This window comes from Elephas maximus, chromosome Y (assembly GCF_024166365.1).
Source record: "Elephas maximus indicus isolate mEleMax1 chromosome Y, mEleMax1 primary haplotype, whole genome shotgun sequence".
NCBI classification, from domain to species: Eukaryota; Metazoa; Chordata; class Mammalia; order Proboscidea; family Elephantidae; genus Elephas; species Elephas maximus.
In genome coordinates, this window is record NC_064847.1 from 11,331,020 (window position 1) to 11,346,948 (window position 15,929).

Below are 15,929 nucleotides of genomic sequence, written 5' to 3' on the forward strand. Positions count from 1 at the left end.
ATTTTCTCTTCTCCGCCTCCCGGCAGAAAACCAGCTACGTTAACCCATTAGTTTCCTCTTTCTGGCATCTCGTGGGCCTTAGACACCAGGGTTTTACTCCTTCCAAAACCAGGGCGTATTGGGGATTGTGACCGCGGGTTCAATGCACTGAAGAGTGTTTGTGGCTGGCCAGAATTGGGCGTGCGAAGGAACTGACACTGTTGTTAGTCTGGGCCCTCGGGCTGCTAAGATGGGTGGGAAATGGACTTCTGTCTTGGGGTGAATCACTTTCTATGGCCCTTTAAAACTCGTCCTAGTGTGGCTCCGGAAACGTAGGTCCTTTAAAGAACTAAACGTGTTGACAGGTGGATTACTGGCTTTAAGTGAGCCGCAGTAGGTGCTTCGTGCGTCTTCAATTTTTAAAAAAGTTCTACGTGCTTTAGATGAAAGTTTGCAGTGCAAGTTAGTTTCTCTTTCGAAAATTTATACACATTGTTTTGTGACATTGCTTGCAGTCCCCACAAATGATAGCACTCTCTCGCTTTAAACTCTGGGTTCCTCCTATCCGTTTGTCCGGATCTGTCCCTTTCTGCCTTCTCGGCTTGCCTTTGGGGAGGAATTGCCCATTTGGCCTTATATGTTATATTGAACTAAGAAGCACGTACTTCATGTGTTTTGTTACTGTTTGCTTCATACACCTGTCTAATCTTTGTCTGAAAAGTGGGCTTCGGGAGCAGTTTACTTGGTTCTTATAAATACCTTCCCCCTACTTTTTTGCAGCGAAACAGAAGACTAAATAATACGCAGTGTTTTGCGTCATCCTCCAATGGGTCTTCTGCTGCTAGAATTCATATACGTTGATTCTTATAACAATTTTGTTTTAAAGCTGAATTCCAAATGAAACTGGAACATAGGGAAGACGAGTCAGTCTTTTCTAGGGCGCATCACTTTACTGGTTTGGGTCTTTACTTCAGGGATTAGGCTGGCTAACCCTACAAAAAACCTTCCATTTTTGTTAGTATTTTGTATCACCCCCTTTATCATTTGAAATTAAATTTACAATGATGTAAACTAAACCACTGACACGCAATTTCATCTCCTGTTATGGACTGAGGAAACCGTGGTGGTGTAGTGGTTACGAGCTATGGCTGCTAACCAAACGGTTGGCAGTTTGAATCCACCAGGCACTGCTTGGTAACTCTATGGGACAGTTCTACTGTGTCCTACATGTTTGCTATAACCGAGAATTTACTGGAGGCGGTGGTTTGGGTTATGGATTGAATTGTGTCCCCACAGAATGTGTGTTGAATTAGCTAGACCGTGATTCCCAGAATTGTGTGGTTGTCCACCAGTTTGTCATCTGAAGTGATTTTCCTATGCGTTGTAAATCCTATCCTGTATGACATTAATGAGGCAGAATTAGAGGCAGCTACATTAATGAGGTGGGACTCAATCTGTAGGGTTAGATTATATCTTGAGGTAATCTCTTGAGATATAAAAGAGAATTTAGCAGAGATGAAAGGGACCTCCTGCCACCCATAAAGAGGGGATGGAGCATAGCACATCTTTTGGACCTAGGGTCCCTGCACTAAGAAGTTCCTTGACCAGGAGGAAGACTGGTGACAAGGACCTTCCCCCAGAACTGACAGAGAAAGCATTCCTGTAGAGCTGGCACCCTGATTTTGTCCTTACAGACTCCTAGAATGTGAGAGAATAAGTTTCTGTTTGTTAAAAGCTATCCATTTGTGGCAACTCTGTTATAGCAGCACTAGATAACTAAGACACTGCTCCCATGACCAAACTGTAAAACAATCAATAAAAGGAAACTTTATCTAAAATAATGAATTTTAATGTGTGAAGGAGCTCTGGTGGTGCAGTGGTTCAGTGTTGGGCTGTTAACCTAAATGTTGATGGCTCCAATCCCCCAACCACCCTGGGTGGGGTGGGAATCTAATGATCTGCTTTCTTAAAGTTTACAGCATTGGAAACCCTGTGGAACTGTTCTACTCTGTCCTATAGGGTCACTGTGAATCAGAATCCGCTGAATGGCAATGTATTTTATTGTGTAAATGCTGCACTTTCACCATGACAGTGTTCAAGCGCTTGCCCTATTCAGCCACAAAAACTGGAAATGTGTAGTTTTTACAATTCAGGTATATGAACAGTGATGCTATGAGTGATATTTTCAAATATTGTGAAAACAGCACCATTTTATCTTGATGTACATGGCAGTTGCATTCCTGGAAAAATCTTTATATACTGCAACTAAGCAAAAATACTTTGTGTTTAAATGTAAAGGAGAGTTTTAGGTTTACCTGTTGGCATCGACTAGATTCTGTTTCCTAGTGACCCTACAGGACACAGTAGAACTGCCTGATAGTTGCTTCATGCTAGGACCCCCTCCCAGTTCTCACTCCAATTGTCTGTTCTTTTGTTTAAAATAAATAGCTAACTGTAAGTGAGACAAGCAAGAGATCAGACTATAATTAAATAACCTCTGATTCAGTATTATTGGAATCTAAACCTAAGTGCAGACCACCATATAACTTTTATTGCTGCCATTCAAGGACCACTTGTGACTAACAAACTAGGTGTTTAGACAAGATAGGAGGCCATATTTCCTATCCCTACATGCTTGATTGGCTATAAATCACAGATAACTCCCCTGAGTTGTTTTTCAAGTTCCCCACCAAGTGCAGAGCATGTACAGTAAAAATCAAGGTAAACTACGAATGACGTTCCACATGAGATAATCATGAACAAAGATCCCTTGTCAGGACTCAAACCAAGATCCAAAGACAGCACGCATGCACAACATCCCAAAATAAGTTCTGTTAGACATCCCAGCAGCCTTTGTTACAGACTCCCTCTTAGTTCCACTGGCCTTTGTGAGGAAATCCATTTGATTGTCATAATCCCTTCCCATCTCCTGGAAATCTCCACCCATCTAATGAATGAGGAAAACCTTTTATAAACCCTGGGAAATCCTTTGTTGATGAGAAGACTGGAGGCTATTGTAGATGAAAACCCCTCTCCATCTCTCCCTCACACGCCTTTTTACTTTCTGTCACTACCAAACCTTTGTCCGTGTGGAATGTCTGAGTCTCTCATGGTCATTTTTGATCAAAAGAAGGTAACCTATGCAGGGCTTAGTCCTGAATTGGGAAGCCTTGCCCTGTAACATAAGTATATATAGCTTCAGTGAATTTTGTGAGCCATTCCACTGAATTAATAACCCCACAGGGGTAATGAGAACCAGTAGGAGCTGGCTTGTGCCTACTTGGCCGTTGTAAGGTCTGAGTCCTTCTAACTTGTGACCTATGACTTAGCTTGGGGTGGCTATGTCAGAAGGGGCTGTACAGGCAGTCAATCTGAAGAACAGAGTCCTTACAACTTGTGTGTTGTGACCTGACTTGGGGTGGCTAGGGATTACAGAAAGGGCTGCAGGTGCAGCTGATGTGGAGGTCAGTGTGGAAGAGCAGCATTTACATGTTAAAATACATAATAATGTGTGAGTTTCAGTACAGCTATAAGTGGCTGATAACAACAGATGAGGGAAGGTGGAGGCTGTATCCATTTCCATGGTAGGAATTTGATTCGTGCTGATCTTTATTATGTATTTAGGAATGAAGATGGGGTATGCACATTTTGCCCCTTGCGTATTAGTGCAGCTGGTGATGAGGCTGAGATGCGAGAAGATGAAGACTACATCCATGTCCGGCTGACCTTTTCAGGTATGTAGCAGTGAAGGTGGGATTTACAAACTGCTTTTTGCATAGCATTGCAGAATGAATACAAAATTGGGAAGGAAAAAAGAAAACACAAAGCTTTATCTTAAAATATATTAATTCTGAAAAAGGCATATTTGAGTTAGCTAAGCAGACCACCTCTCATAGTGCCTTGAGTGACTTCCATTAAGCTGTTATTGGCAGTGTTTTACTGTAGTGTACTGTAATTGTCTTTTTCTTCCACAACCTGTGGAGGGAGAACACTTGTTACACTCCCAACAATTTCCAGGGACTGTCAATACACAGTTTACGGTGGGAGGATATTACAAATGCTTGTCCAGTGCAGACTGTGATTTTGGGCAGACTGAAGTATCTGGGCCCATTATGCTATTTTAAGCAAGTTTCTACACTACTCTGTGGTTTCAGTCTCTTAATATGGACATAATACTGAACATTTGGGACATTGAGGTAGACAGAAATCACTATTATATAGATTAATGGAATAGATGGAAACCGTTAATACAAATGCAAATGCATAATGCGCCCAAGTAACCAAAAGCCATACATACAATCAGAACTAGGAAAAAAGGCACAGTAAAAGGAATCGTAAACCTCAGCATCTTTGAACTTCACAACTGCTAATCTTTATCTAGGTCCAAGTGGCAGGGCCTCCAGAGTCCAAATGACTGACACTTGAGAGTGTTGTTTGAGGAGAAACTTCAAAGAGGTAGGACCTCCCCGGTAAACAGAAGAATAATTATAGATGTGGAGGCAAAAGCAGTTCCTACTATGATTACTTTTATGTGTTAAAGTATAATACACCTTTTGGTGTTATGTTTTTCGAGGTTGGGAGAGAAAAAACTTTAGATGAAGATGACTTAAAAATGTCCAGTAATGTAATACAATTAAAATCCATTGCTGTGAAGTCAACTACAACTCAAGGTGACCCCATGTTGTATTAAAGTACAACTGTGCTCCATAGGGTTTTCACTGGCTCTTTTCAGTAGATCACCAGCATTTCTTTTGTGGCACCTCTGGGTAGGATTTGAACACTGAACCTTTTAGTTAGCAGTCTAGTATATTAACCATTTGCACCACCCAGAGACTTTTCTTTACCATTTAGTATTGTCCAAAATATCTTAAAACATACATTCTAGTGCACTTTTGTCTTTGTTTATGCAAATAAGAGAGAAACCTTGGTTAGATGGTATAAACGGATGGAAAAGGGGCAAGGAGACTACCTTGGCTTGAAAGAGAAGATGGGTGTCGTGGAAATACAGTGAGGGAGTTTATATCCTCCAGGATGCTACCTTATGTTTTAGGTAATGGGGACGTTTTTAGCGGTTTCTTTTGTGATCATGTAGATCCTGAAGATCGGCCATTATCTCACAGATTAGGGTTTAGTATCATGCCAGTGTTGGAATGAAACGCTGTATATTTTGCAAATATAATTCACTCTTTCTTCAACACCTCCTACTTACTGATTATTGCTGCCATTGTTATACGGATCTTGACAGTTAACCAAGTTTACAATTAAAATTTTTTCCCAACACTTTATTTAAGAACATCTTGTTATTCTCCAACACACTGCCCTCTATTAAGAAACACAAAATTCTGTACTTAGATAGGATCCCTGGACTTTTGTGATATCTCACTATTGTCAGTCCTAATGTTATGAACCAATCACCAGGGAATATTTATCTTGGAAATACAATTTAATTACAGACTAAGAGTGACATACACAGACATAGCAAGTGACCCTTCCTGGAATGTGGAGCTAAATGACTTTATTTTCAATCTCTTGGTGGATATTGTTACATTCATATAAAAATAATAGGAGCATTCATTGTTCTCTTTGTCATGTATTGGCTCATCTTACCCTCACAGCCAACCTGTAACGAAGGTACTGTTTTTCCCACTTTCCAGGTGAGGAAAGTGACTCCAGAGCTTATTCAGTTTATCATTATCAAAGAGGGTCCCTCAAACACCTTATATTCAACAGATCCTAAAGAGTTCATTATCTCCAAAAGCCACTTTTTCCTCTTGGTCTTTTTCTCAGGATGTAGCACTGTCTTTACTAACAGCAAAACCTTCAAGTGATCTTTTACTCCATTTCTCTTATTCCCTACCCATTTTATATAAAAACACCTTTTTTTCTACCATATGTGTTTCAAGTTAGTCTCCTTTTCTTACTACCTATTTCAGGTCTTTATTTACACCAGTAAGGAACATTTTTTTTTTTTTTTTTTGTGGCATATATATCCATTGTAACATGTGTTTGAGTTCCTATTTGTTTATAGCAAAAAAAAAAAAAAAAATTTTATCATTAAAATAGGCTGATAATTACTCAACATGGCCCTTATTTCAGGAATTTCTCACTGGTCTTTCTACCTCACTTCTCTCCTCCTTTATGTCATTGTATATTTGTCAGAATTTTCATTCTAAAAAAAGCCCTATTGTAGCACTTACCAGCTCAAAAATCTTAGACATCTCCCATAAAATTCAAAGTAATAGAGGATCTGGCTGCAACTGAGCTCTCTAATTACATCTTCTTCTATGCCTCATCCTTCCTCATCCCTCTGGGCCACTCGATCCCCTACCACCATCCTTTTACTTTTTACTTCAGTTGCACAGGCCTGCTGGTTTTTCTCTACAATCAATATCTCCCTATTTCCATGCACTGTTCTAGAGCCCTGGTGGCACAGTGGTTTAAAGCTCAGCTGCTAACCAAAAGGTCAACAGTTCAAACCCATTAGCCATTGGAAACCATATGGGGCAATTCTACATTGTCCTGTAGGGTCACTATGAGTCAGAATTGACTTGATGGCAAGGAGTTTGGTTTGGGTTTTTGATATGCACTGTTCAAGACGCCCTAGTGGCACAATGATGAAGTGATGGGCTGCTAATCAAAAGGTTTGTGGTTCATTCTTCAGAGGAAAGATGTGGCAATCTGCTTCCATAAAGCAGCAGATTCCAGTCTAGGAAACCTCATGGGGCAGTTCTACTATCTTCTATAGGGTCACTAGGAGTCGCGATCAAATCTGTGGCAATTATGTTTTGAAACACAGTGGTTAAGCGCTTGGCCACAGCTGAAAAGTAGCAGTTCAAACCCACTAGTTCTGTGGGAGAAAGATGTGGAGGCTAGAAATCCAAATGTAGGGTGTCAGAAGGGCCATGCTCTCTCTGATGGCTGTAGGGGAAAGTCCTTCTTTGTTTCTTCTTCTAGTAGCTACCAAGTTTCCAAGCCAAACTCTGCCTCTGTCTTCACATGAGGTTCTTCCCTCTGTCTCTTTGTGTCTTTTCTTTTTATAAAGATAAAAGGATTAGATAAAAGGAAAAATGATCTCATCTTAATATATTACATATGGAATGACCTCATTTCCAAATAAAGGTCACTTTCTGAAGTTGCAGATTTACAACTTCATCTGTTTTCAGGGACACAATTCAACCCATAACAAGTATCATACAGAATAGTTGCAAGTATTTCATATGCATCATCAATTGAGTACTACTCTCTTTCTCTTCCCTCTCTGGGCAATTACTGACCTCTTTATGTCTCTATGAGTTGGAATCGACTCCATGGCAAAGGGTTTTTTTTTTTGGGTTATCATCTCTACTGTTTTGTCTTTTCAGAATGTCACATAGTTGGAATCATACAGTATGGAGCTTTTTCTGACTGGTTTATTTCACTTACCAATATGCAGAAGATTTTAAAGGGCGATTCAAAAAGACAAAGTATTATAATGACATGTGGAAAGAGCTGGAGATAGAAAACCAAAAGGGAAGAACACACTGGCATTGACCATTTTGAATCAGACAATCATAGTTTACTATGCATAGAATGACAAATTGGAAGGAATGCCATTGGATTCACTGTCAAAAAGAACATTTCAAGTTCTGTTTTGAAGTACAGCTCTGTCAGTGATAGGATAGTATCTATACACCTATAAAGAAGACCTGATAACATGACTGTTATTCAAATTTATGCACCAAACACTAATGCCAACAATGAAGAAATTGAAGATTTTTACCAACTTCTGCAGTCTGAAACTGATCAAACATGCAGTCGAGATGCATTGTTAATTACTGGTGATTGGAATGAAAAAGTTGGAAAAAAAGAAAACAGATCAGTAGTTGGAAAATATGGCCTTGGTGATAGAAATTATGCCAGAGGTGCCTTGATAGAATTTAGCAAGACCAACAACTTACTGCAAATACCATTTTTCAACAACAAAAATAGTGACTATACACTTGGATCCGACTGGATGGAATACACAAAAATCAAATCTATTACATTAGTGGAGACAGTGGTGAAGAACAGCTATCAACAATCAGAACAAGGACAGAAGATGGCTGTGGAACAGATCATGAATTGTTCATATTTAAGTTCAAGTTGAAATTGAAAAAATTAAATCCATGAGAACCAAAGTACGATCTTGAGTGTAGCCCATCTGACTTTAGAATCCATTCCAAGATTTGAAGACCAGATGAGTTATGGGATGACATTAAGGACATGAAGAAAGCAAGAGGTCATTAAAAAGACAGGAAAGAAACAAAAGATCAAAATGGATGTCAGCAGAGACTCTGAAACTTGCTTTTGAATATAAAGCAGGTAAAGCAAATTGAATAAATGATGAAGTAGAACAAATGAACAGACGATTTCAAAGGGTGGCTTGACGATAAGGTATTATAATGAAATGTGTGAAGACCTGGAATTAGAAGACCAAAAAGACCAAGAATATACTTTGTATTTCTCAATCTAAAAGAAGTGAAGAAAAAACTCAAGCCTTGAGTTGCAATATTGAAGGATTCTCTGGGGGAAATACAGAACAATGCAGAAAGCATCAAAAGAAGATGGAAGGAATATAGTCACTGTACCAAAAAGAATTGGTCAACATTCATCCCTTGCAGGAGGTAGCATATGATCAAGAACCGATGGTAGTGAAGGAAGACGTCCAAGCTGCACTGAAGGTGTTGACAAAAAACAAGGCTCTAGGAATTGACAAAATACCCAATGAGATGTTTCAACAAACAAATGCAACACTGGAAGTACTCAATTGTCCATGCCAAGAAAAATGAGAGGACAGTCACCTGGCCAACAAATTGGAAGGGATCCATATTTGTGCCCATTCCAAAGGAAAGTGATTCAACAGAATGTGAAAATTATTGAACAGTATCAGTATCACATGTGAGTAAAATTTTGCTGAAGATAATTTTTAAAAAACAGTTGTAGCAGTACATTGACAAAAAACTGCCAGAAATTCAAGCTGGATTCAGATGAGAACTTGGAATCACTGCTGTCAAGTGGATCTTGTCTGAAAGCAGAAAATACCAGAAAGATGTTCACCTGTTTTACTAAGCAAAGTCATTCAATTGTGTGGATCATAACAAATTATGGACACCACAAAGTGTTCTGGGAATTCCAGAACACTTAATTGTGCTATGTGGAACAAGTGGCAGTTGTATGAACAGAACAAGGGGATACTGTATTAGGAAAAGGGTAAGTCCAGACTATATCCTTTCACCCAATTTGCATGCTGAACAAATAATCTGAGAAGCTTGCTTACATGAAGAACACAGGATTGGAGGAAGACTAACAATCTGCAATATGCGTATGACACAGCCTTGCTTGCTGAACACGAACTTGAAGCATTTACTGATAATATCAAAGAATGGATTTACACCTCAGCCTAAGTTCTCACAACTGGACCAATACGAGCTTCATGATAAATGGAGAAAATACTGAAGTTATCAAAGATGTCATTTTACTTGTATCCACAATCAATAACTATGGAAGCAGCAGTCCAGAAATCAGATGACATAGTGCATTGGGCAAATCACTGTGAAAGAGCTTTAAGTGTCAGGAGGCAAATATATTACTTTGAGGACTAAGGTGTGCCTGACCCAAGTCATGGTATTTTCAATCGCCTAATATGCATGGGAAAACTGGACAACGAATAAGGAAGACCAGAGAAAAATTGACGCCTTTGAATTATGGTGTTGGTGAAGAATGCTGAATATACCATGGACTGGTAGAACAGTGAATAAATATGTCTTGGAAGAAGTACAGTCAGAACGCTCCTTAGAAGCCAGGATGGCAAGACTTCATCTCACGTACTTTGCACATGTTATCAGGAGGTACGAGTTCCTGGAGAAGAACATCACGTGTGATAAACTAGAGGTTAAGTTGCAGGAGCGGATAGTGTCTCGTTAAGACGTACACAGGGTTGCTATGATTCGGAATTTATCAATAGCACCTGACAACATGAATGTATCCACTACTGGAGGACATCTTCATTGCTTCCAGTTTTTGTCAATTATAAATAAAGCTGCTGTAAATATTTGTGTGCATGTTTTTGTGTGGACATAAGTTTTTAATTTGAGTAAATTCTAACAACAATTTGTACATCATATGGTAAAATTATGTAAAAAATTTGTTCAGACGTATTCCTCTTACACCCTCTGAGGCACAAAATGCCAACAAGAACCATTCTGTCTGCCAACATAAGAGCCTATAGGGCAGATTCCCTAAAATGATGCAGCTTTTCTTGACAAATCATGGTAAAATGATTACATTGGCTGGTAATCCCAACAGGCTATAAATGGGACATGACAGGAACAGACACCTAGACTGGGCTTTGCATACCCAGTGGTAGATTCAAGTGCTAAGATATGACAGTATAACGGTAACAGGATATGCTGTACCAGTTTGGACCACTGAGTTACATTTCTTCAGACCAAGAAATACACTTTAAAGTCAGTAATATCCAACAGTGGGCAAAAAGATATGAAATGAATGTATCATCCTCCGAGTAACGCTTTTAAACAGAATTGGAACAGGCAGTTCAAACATTTGTTGTCTAAAATGGGGAAATAAAAGTATGATAGGTTGGCTCACATAATTTCACAAGTGTGTACTCATACTCAATATGAGGGAGGCCAAAAAAGGTCACCACTAGGTAGATTCTGTGATTTTCTGGGGGATCTAGAAAAGAGAGCATGAGGGAGGATACTGTCAAGTATACAATCCTTCCCCACATCATCACAAAAAAGTACAGCTGCTGGAAACAGGGATGATCCTGTAGGAAACTTAAGAATACTTTTATGCCAAAATTCCAAGAGCCAGAATTGGGGTTGACAGTGAATAGAGCTGTATAGCCCCATGGCTGACAATCTGCCTACTAGTTCTGTAACGATATAATCTTATCCTATATGGAAGACCAGCACAGCAGCTGAACTTTCACTCCATTCCAAAGTGAAGAGGTTTGAGTAAAAAGCAATGATTAATGTAAAGGAAGAGAAAGACTATCTGAGGCTAAGTGAGTACATAAATGTATTATGCAATGACATACAGTATTATACTGGTGCCTCAAGAGAGGTTCAGTGGTATAGACTTCATATTAACTCTTAGCGTGTTACATCAGATGGCCAGAAGGGTAAAGCTACATGACAAGTCTGCAAACCTCTGTGGCATTGCTCTAGAAGACATTTGCTCATCCTAAGACATGATGATGAATAGGACAAACTGTTAATGATTGAATGAAACTCTGGTAACGTGTCAGTATCTTTTGACTCTTATTTTTCAGGTTATATCCACAAGAATATATGTACGTGTACATGTGTATAAACACACACACACATTTATGTATTACAAAGGTATCACTTGGAGAAGAATTTTCAGAAACTAATGGGCTACTGGACCATGTGATATACAACTGCTCACCATCAGATTACAGTGTAACTATAAACTTTGATGATCAAATGCTTAGACTGGTCCGTGGTTATAAATGACAGTATGCTATGAAATGTATACAAAGGCAATTCATCCTTGTTTTGTGGATAAAAAGGGGTTAAACAGAATAATAAATAAAAATAGGTTTCTGATGAGATTAAACTAGTAGGCATCATGTGCTCGGCTCACATTTCCCTGGGAGGAGGAAGGCCAGGGATGCCTTATATTAAATTGTATCTAGGTGTGACTCATTTAACTTTATGTTGGGGACCCAACATTTTTGCGGTTAAAATATGTATCCTAAGTGCACTCAAGCCATTAGTACATAATGGCAACAGCAAGCATGATGGATTAAACAACACTGGCTCACAGAACAGGGCTTTGGGTGAGATATTTTCATAATTAGTTTGTTGCTGCACGCATTTTGTATTTTCCATTTATACTTTCATGACTAACAGTTGCATGTAGGAAATAATTGCAGAAACAACGAAGTCATTTCTGGATTCTCTTTCTTAGTCACTACACAGACTATTTTCTTCAAGTGAATGAGGAACAAGTAAATTACGAGTCTTAATCCACAATAATTTCTACATTTGGTTGGATCACCTTTCTTGGGAATAGGAATAAATAGGGATCTCTTCCAGTCACTTGGCCAGGAAGCCGTCTTCCATATTTCTTGGAATAGATGAGTGAGCACCTCCAGCGCTTCATCTGTTTGTTGAAACATCTCAATTGATAGTCCATCAATTCCTGGAGCCTTGTTTTTCACCAATGCCTTCAGAGCAGCTTGGATTTCTTCCTTCAGTACCATTGGTTCCTGATCATATGCCATCTCTTGAAATGGTTGAACATCGACTAATTCTTTTTGGTATAATAACTCTGTGTATTCCTTCCATCTTCTTTTGATGCTTCCTGTATCGTTTAATATTTTCCCCATGGAATCCTTCACTATTGCAACTCGAGGCTTGAATTTTTTCTTCAGTTCTTTCAGCTTGAGAAATGCCAAGCATGTTCTTTCCTTTTCCTTTTCTACCTACAGCTCTTTGCACGTGTCATTATAATACTTTGTCTTCTCGAGCTGCCCTTTGAAGTCTTCTGTTCAGTTCTTTTACTTCATCAGCTCTTCCTTTTGCTTTAGCAGCTTGACGTTCAATAAGTTTCAGAGTCTCCCCCGACATCCATCTTGGTCTTTTCTTTCTTTCCTTTCAGTGACCTCTTACTTCCTTTGTGGATGATGTCCTTGATGTTATTCAACAACTCATCTGGTCTTTGGTCACTAGTGTTCAACGTGTCAAGTCTATTCTTCAGATGGTCTCTAAATTCAAGTGGGATATACTTAAGGTCATATTTTGGCTTTCGTGGACTTGCTCTGATTTTCTTCAGTGTCAGCCTGAACTTGGATATGAGCAATTGATGGTCTGTTCCACAGTCGGTCCCTGGCCTTGCTCTGACTGATGATATCGAGCTTTTCCATCATCTGTTTCCACAGATGTAGTCAATTTGATTTCTCTGTGTTCCATCTGGTGAGGTACATGTGTATAGTCGCTCTTTATGTTGGTTAAAGAAAGTATTTGCAGTGAAAAAGTTGTTGGCCTTGCAAACTTCTATCATTCGATCTCTGGCATTGTTTCTGTCAGGAAGGCCATATTTTCCAACTACTGATCCCTCTTTGTTTGCCACTTTTGCATTCCAATCACCAGTAATTATCAATGCATCTTGATTGCATGTTCGATCAATTTCAGACTGCAGCAACTGATAAAAATCTATTTCTTCATCTTTGGCCCTAGTGGTTGGTGTGTATATTTGAATAATAGTTGTATTAACTGGTCCTCCTTGTAGGTGTGTGGATATTATCCTATCACTAACAGCGTTGTACTTCAGGATAGATCTTGAAACGTTTTTTTTGACGATGACTGCAACACCATTCCTCTTCAAATTGTCATTCCCAGCACAGTAGACTATATGATGGTCCAATTCAAAATGGCCAATACCAGTCCATTTCAGCTCACTAACGACTAGGATATCGATGTTTATGCATTCCACTTCATTTTTGACGATTTCCAATTTTCCTAGATTCATGCTTCGTACATTCCAGGTTCCGATTATCAACGGATGTTTGCAGCTCTTTCTTCTGAGTCGTGCCACATCAGCAAATGAAGGTCCCAAAAGCTTTACTCCATCCATGTCATTAAGGTCGACTCTACTTCGAGGAGGCAGCTCTTCCCCAGTCATCTTTTGAGTCGTTCCAACCTGGGAGGCTCATCTTCCAGCACTATATCAGACAATGTTCTGTTGCTATTCGTAAGGTTCTCACTGGCTAATGCTTTCCAGAAGTAGACTGCCGGGTCCTTCTTCCTAGTCTATTAATGCCTATTCCCAAGAAAGGTGATCCAACTGAATGTGGAAATTAGAGAACAATATCATTATCACACGCAAGCAAAATTTTGCTGATGATCATTCAAAAACGGCTACAGCAGTATATCAACAGGGAACTGCCAGAAACTCAGGCCGGTTTCAGAAGAGTATGTGGAACCAGGGTGATCATTGCTGATGTCAGATGGATCCTAGCTGGAAGCAGAGAATACCAGAAGGATGTTCCCTGTGTTTTATTTACTATGCAAAGGCATTCGACTGTGGGGATCACAACAAACTATGGATAACACTGCAAAGAATGGGAATTCCAGAAGACTTAATTGTGCTCATGCGGAACCTTTACACAGATCAAGAGGAAGATGGTCAGACAGAACACGGGGGTACTGATCGGTTGAAAGTTAGGAAAGGTGTGCGTCAGGGTTGTATTCTTTCACCATACCTATTTAATCTGTATGCTAAGCAAATAATCCGAGAAGCTGGACCATATGAAGAAGAACGGGACATCAGGATTGGAGGAAGAACTCATTAACAACCTGCATTATGCAGATGACACAACCTTGCTTGCTGAAAGTGAATAGGACTTGAAGCACTTACTAATGAAGATCAAAGACCACAGCCTTCAGTATGGATTGCATCTCAACATAAAGAAAGCAAAAATCCTCACAATGGGACCAAGGAGCAACATCATGCTAAATGGAGAAAAGACTGAAGTTGTCAAGGATTTCATTTTACTCGGATCCAGAATGAACAGCCATGGAAGCAGCAGTCAAGAAATCAAAAGACGCACTGCACTGGGTAAATCTGCTGCCATGGACCTCTTCAAAATGTTGAGGAGCAAAGATGTCACCTTGAAGACTAAGGTAGACCTAACCCAAGCCATGGTATTTTCAATCACATCATATGCATGTGAAAGCTGGGCTATGAATAAGAAAGACCAAAGAAGAACTGATGCCTTTGAATTGTGGTGGTGGTGAAGAATATTGAATATACCATGGACTGCCAAAAGAACAAACAAATCTGTCTTAGAAGAAGTACAACCAGAATGATCCTTAGAGGCAAGGATGGCGAGACTACATCTCCCATACTTTGGACATGTTGTCAGGAGGGATCAGTCCCTGGAGAAGGACATCATGCTTGGCAGAGTACAGGGTCAGCGGAAAAGAGGAAGACCCTCAACAAGGTGGATTGACACAGTGGCTGCAACAATGAGCTCAAGCATAACAACGATTGTAAGGATGGCTCAGGAATGGGCAGTGTTTCGTTCTGTTGTGTAAGGGTCGCTATGAGTTGGAACTGACTCGATGGCACCTAACAACAACATCCGCTTTAAAGACGCCTGAAAATTCAAAGGTTGGAACCTTCCTCTAGGGAGAAAGACAAAATGTTTTTTCACATTTGGGAAGTCATTGAAGTTTCCCTAAAGCACAAGACTTACTTCTCAGTTGATGTGTTTAAGTAGTTAATGGTCCAAATAATGTAACCTATTTCTCTCATTAATATTTTAAATCTGCCAATTCAGATCTCAATAGCACTTCCTTCTTAGCTTATCAAGCCCAGATGTAACATAATTATAAGTTAAAAACAGAATTTCTCTGGTATTAAATTTCTTAAATTACAGAAAACCTAGATGGACAAATTGATTTACATAGAGTACTGCAAATAAAATTTCCAAAGTTTGTTCTTAAGAACCTTCCCCTGTAAACACGATTATATTTTTGCTTTGTTCAGTTCCAATTAAGCTTTTTTGTTTAAAAAAATCTGTTAATTAAAGTACCAGTAAGGCTGTGCTAATGAAATCACACAAATATATAAACTGATTTAGTTAGAAAACTTTTACAGTGCTTTCATCTTAATTTTTTCCTGTAAATCTTTAGTTAAGGACAAAGACTGAATCTTTTTATGCAGAGAAACTGAATGTGATTGAAACCAGAGATCAGTCATACTAAAGGATGCTACGTAAAGAATTAATGTTTAGTCTTTAAGAATAAAACAAAAGGGTAACAAACACACACCACAGGACAAAACTCTTCTTAAATCAAATTCTATTTGTGAATTCAGCAAAATAATTTCTATAAAACAAAACAGCAAAATATTTAAATAGTATAGGATGAGCTGTA